The following is a 6,000-nucleotide window of genomic DNA, read 5'->3' as shown; positions in this document are numbered from 1 at the left end:
CAGCTGGCTCCTTGCCCTCTTTACGCTCCTCAGAGAAACTTTGCCTGGGCATCAATTTAACATGACAGCCCTCTCCAAAATTCCTGATATTTTTATAACACTTACCAGTATCTGATATACTGTATCAGTAGTTCTCAAAGTGTGACGCGAGCTGCAGCACCCTCCCCTGAGAGCTTCTTAGAAATGAAAACCCCCAGCCCTCAGTCCACGCCTACTGAGTCAGAAATGTGAGGAAGGGAGACCAGCAGTCTAAGTTTTAACAAGCCTTTCAGGTGATTCTGACTCAGGCTAATTTGAGAACAATCCTATATGCTTTCTTCATTTATTGTGTCATACATATATTATCTTAAATACAATATATATAAGACATAATACCTCTCCTTCCCCAAGGGATAAAAATCATGAAAGTATCATGAGGGAAGAATTTATTATTATTTTACTAACTGCTGCTTTCAACAGTGTCTGGCCTACACTATGTGTTTCACAAATATTGTTAAATGAATAAATATATGGAGGACTTTACATCTCCATTCCCCTCCCCCTGTTCTTCCCTCTGTTTATAATGTTCTTCTTTCTTTCCTTGTCTAAGTAAGTTTGACTATATTTCTACACTTCACTCACGTAGCAACTGTACTCTCCTCAAAATTCCACGACTTTCTCCCTGCAGCTCAATCATTTTAAGCACTTCTGTTTGTTTTTAGGAGATTTTCTGTCATTTATAATAACGCAACACATATAACCAAGTTACCTACTTGAATGTCTACTTTCTCAACTACAAAATAAATTCTTTGAGGGAATTTTTTTTCTACATATCTACACCATTCCACAATACAGAATACAGAGTAAGTCCTCAATTAGTATTTCCTCAATTATTGAATTAAACTTAGAAGTTTGGTATCAGAGTAGTAAAACTATCGAAGACAACCGAAATTAATTTAAGAAAAACATTTTGATTGTTGGCAGGATACAGGGTGTCCAAGAAAATCAAGGGGAGGGCGGAATACAGGCTTTATGAGGGTCCAGAATCAAGGACCAGAAAGCCTTTCTGAAACAAGGCAACTCCTTCCTCTGTGTTGATTGATGTGGGACTGCACGGACTTTACAGACAGATGTCCTGTCTTTTCTCTGAGTGGGAAGAATTAAGAAACAAGGCTTATGTGTTTCCCATTTCAACTGCAAACTGAAGACTTACTGACATCACTCTATCTCTTTTCCAATTTTCCAGGTGAGAGAATCTGATTGGTCTGCTTCAGTTAGGGACTCACCCCTGATCAAACAAACTGCGTCCCTAGAGTTTATTCTTTGAGAATGGATGGGGCAATGAATGGTAGGCAATATAATACATCCTTTGACTTCACACACACACACACACACACACACACACACACACACCATACACAATTTTATATGTATATAACCATATAAATCGTTGAATAAAATTATGTATGAGATAAGATTCTACACTAGTGTTATCACTATTAGATAAAATACATAAACACTGAAGCAAATGCAGGAGACTTTTTACAATTTTAGCATGGATGCAAGTATTTTTCAACACAAAAACTGAAGTTTAAAATCTTTACAAAATTGCATATAGAGGAAATTGTATGGTTTGAAAATTTTCTAGGAACCAGCCAAATCTCATTCAATGTATCTATCTCACTAGAGTAACAGTAAAAGAGAAAAGATTGATTCCTTTTCCTCTGCATCTGACAAGTGACATTTTAGGAACAGCAAGCCCAACAATTTTCTCATTTATGATGAAATACTTGTTAATTGTTGATTATCTCTGTTGTGTCAAGCAAGGAGCGGAGTATATGCTCTCAACTTGTATTCTGTGCACAGGAAATAAAATAAAGGGAAAATAACTATAACATGTGCTTGATACAGAAGAAGGTGTTAGAAAGCTGTAGAGGGTAAGATACTGGTCACACAATTATAATTTTCTTTGGGGTAAGAGAAAAATCTCACATCACCTGCATACTCTGTAATCATTCATATACAGAAAAAGTGGCCCCTAATCCCGGTGAATTTTGTAGACACAAAGAAAGAACCAGAGGCCACAGAATTTCCCCGGAGCATTTTGTATTAAAATGCTATATGCAGCTCAGCTTCCTGGGTCGGTGTTGATACAAGCCAATGAAGATTCTACACTAAGGGCCTGTACTAGATAGACAGTAGGGACCCTTCTTCATAACACTAGCACCTACAGGGCATCAGCTATGAAGAAAGCAGGTCAGTAATCCATTTTTTATAATGTCTTTCTACTTGCACTTGTGCTTTGTCCCTTCTGGGCAGAGTAAAGTTAGAGATCTGGAGCAGATTTTAGACCATTCTTTCTTCTCTGGGTGTCCATGATAGTATTATTCTAGCAGTTTCCCTAGCATAAAGAACAGGATCAAGTAAAATATTTCAAAATGTATCTAAATTACTAAATTATTTTCCAGATCTCTTGCCTGGTTAAAATAACGAATACGTTTGGAAGACTAAATATGTGTTAAACTTCTAGTTGGGTAGTCAAGTCCTCCATGGTGTAACCTAAATAAATAATAGTGAACATGCCCATCTGGAACTGAGCATGTTGCTTGAATAATTATTTTCCTTTCCCAGATTATCTAGATTTACTTGTCTTTGAGCGCCCTGAGATCGGGGCCCATGTTGTAGTTTATCTTCCATGCAGAGCCTAGCCCAGTGCCTGCCACACTGTAGGTCTTCAGTGAATGCCATTTGAATGGACTTATCTGTTGAGTTATTAATTTACACTTACAGACTTGATTGCATAAAAGACACTCTCTACACATGATAAACAATAAGAGGAAAATACAATTTTATAACTTTTTGGCAATGGACTTAAAGTCGGCCATTTCTTTGCTTTGTTTTCCAAGAAGGGAATAATAAAATAAAATAATGATAGACCGTCCATTTACCTGTCAGTTCTTCTGACACTTTTCTGAGATCATTTAGGTCTAATGCAGTTCTTTTATTTCCTTTATAGATGCCGATGTTTTTAATAGGAAAAAAAAAAGACTCTCTTGAAGTCTATTTGGAGTTTTCTGCTTTCTCTCAGACTCTTTGATGTATTTCAAGAAACATAGCACTTAAAAAGTGCATTGTGTCCTCATGCACATTCACCCCCCTGCAAACCACTGTCAAAAGAAAGAAAAAAAAAGACAAGTGTGGGGCTGATATATTTAGTTTTTATTTCTCCCTTTTACACTCCTTTTCACAGCCTCTCTGATGTAGTCTCCTGGCCATCTCGCACATGCTAGGACTCTGAAAATTGTTTTCACTATCGTAAAACCACTGAAGAAACATGCTTCACAGCCTGATGAACTCTCTTTGTGGTTGTGAATATACCTTATTCACTCAATAATTTTCAGCAGGAAACAGTGAAATATGTGACAGGGGAAGGTCCAGGCCTAACACTGCTCCATACAAACCGCTCTCCTTCATGTGGAAGTAGCACATTCACCCTTGGCGTGACATGCGTTGGAAGGAATCAAGATGGTCTGTAGAGATAAAATGGTTATACTTTATCTTTTATTCTTCTGAACATTTTAAAACACTACTTTAGAAATACTTTCAAAGCTGTATTCAGCACGAGGAAGCTAATATTTTCTTAGTGTTTCTATTCATGAGGCAATAAATGTACATTTGTCAGTATCACAAGATGAGAGGCTGTATTTCTTAATTGTGTTAATATAGTGTCACAACTCAAGTTAGCTTAAACACAAAAATAAATTAGTTGGTTCAAGTCACTGAAAAATCCCGGATGTTTTGGCTCCAGGCATTGCTGGATTCAGGGTTCAAGTGATATCTTTAGGGATCCTTTTCTTTCAATCTCTTAAATAGACTTCCAATGAAAAGATAGAGAAGTAGGGGCTGGGTACAGAGGACTAGTACCTCCTTTCAACTAGTCAGGCAAGCCATTCCTTCCCCCAAGTTGGGTGGAGGCACTAAATGAGTGGTGGGGAGAAGTTAAGAAGTGTAAAGACTTTGGATGAAATACTCTATATGGAAGGAAACATCAGCATGGGGGGGGGGGGACTCTCACTTTTCCCAACCACTTGGATGCTATTTCAATTCCCTCTTTTCCAGCCCCCAAAATATGGCAGTCTCCCCTTACCTGCAGGGGATATGTTCTGAGACCCCAGTGGATATCTGAAACCACAGCCATGTACCAAACTCATATATGTTATGTTCTTTTTCTTATACATATACACCAATGATGAAATTTAATTTATGAATTAGGCACAGTAGGATATTACCAATAATAATTAATAATAAAATAGTATAATTAATATATTGTAATAAAAGTTATAGGACTGTGATCTTTCCTCTCACTCTCTCAAAATATCTTATTGTAGCATACTCACTGTTCCTCTAGTGATGATGTTAGATGATAAAATGCCTGCATGATGAGATGAAGCAAGGTGAGTGACATAGGCATTGTGACATAGTGTTAAGGTATTATGGACTTTCTGACAATATGTCAGAAGGAAGATCATCTGCTTTTGAACTGTGGTTGACCTGGGTAACTAAAACCAAGGAAAGTGAAACCCTGCATGAGGAGGGCTACTCTTGGAACTCTAGACTTCCACTCACTAAACTGTGGTGTCCTAGGTTCTTGACTATTCATGCCTCCACTCTTCCCAACAAATCTTACTTTTTGATTCTTCAGGTGATCAAAGCATTTAGCTAGAAAACGATATAATTCATCCATGTAAATAAAAGTATTCTTGCTTCAGAATGAAAACATTAGTGTTTCTCCCGTATTTATGCATTTCAGCTCCATTTCCTCAAGATCGTGTCTCTTTCCAGGCAAGACTGTCATGGTAAGGATTTTATGCATGCTGCATAATCAGTGTAAAGATCTTTCACTATCCCTCCAATCAAATACTACCCAAAGGGGTTGTTCTGACCGGAGAAATAGATCTTCTAAGCTCTGGGCCATATTCAAAGAGACAAATCAAAAAGCAACTGGTTTCTAAAGTTCCTCTTGAAATGAATATCATAGCTATTTGTTAGCAGTCTAGCAGAGCAAGAAATAAGATACCAAATAAAGTATGAAAAATAGTTTTAAAATGTTCATATCCCAGATTTAGCAGTTTCAGTTAAATATGCTTAAGGTGAGTTTACACGAAATCTTGCTATGTTATAAATAGTTTTGTGAGACTATCAGGCTTGATAAAACTTAAAAATGCCCTTATATAGTGTCATGATCAGAATTTACATATATCTTTCACAGGCAAATACATGAAATTTCTTTTAATGTTACTTTTTTTGTAGTAAAGATTGTGAGTCTGTCTAGGATAAGACATGATACATACAGTTTTTGGTTTGGTTTTTATGACACAAATGTTGATGCTGAACTGAGCTAAAATCAGGCATTTATTTCTCTTGTGCAAACAGTCTACTACGTGGCCACTTCATAAAGCATGAACCCTCAAATGGCTTCTCCAGCTCTACTTCTAAAGCATGCGTGATGCTTTTATATTTTCCTTATTGTTCCCTGGCTGTGCACCTCAAAAGAAAAAGAAAAATCATCTCCACCACTAAACACATGGAAGGCGGGTCCTCAAATAGGTTACTAGTTATTATCTTGCTTGACAAGGTTTATCTAGCCGTTGTATGATATTTAAAGCTGAGTAAAAATGGCTAGGATTTTGTAAACTACCACTCAATTCAATATTTAGGCCTCCACACTCCCCTGAGAGCATTTTGTATCATAACGCCGATTCCAAAATCATGTCCTTATACCTATAGGAAATAATCTCTTCTGCAAGTTTCTTTTCTTCTTTTGCTTGTTCTTAAAATGTCACGTATTCCTTGGGTTTTCTATTTTAGGAAAGAAGTCCTAGTGTCTCCGGAAAGTTCATTCTTACCCAAGGTTTCAACCACCACAATCATGTAAGTACACTGTAAACATTTACCAGGATCCCAGACTTCTCTTCTAACTTCAACCCCATATAGGGACCCTTTAACATGGAAGGGAAAAAA

The sequence above is a fragment of the Ursus arctos genome, unplaced genomic scaffold (genome assembly GCF_023065955.2).
Source record: "Ursus arctos isolate Adak ecotype North America unplaced genomic scaffold, UrsArc2.0 scaffold_9, whole genome shotgun sequence".
In the NCBI taxonomy this organism is placed as follows: Eukaryota; Metazoa; Chordata; class Mammalia; order Carnivora; family Ursidae; genus Ursus; species Ursus arctos.
Note: the sequence above shows the minus strand (reverse complement) of the source record.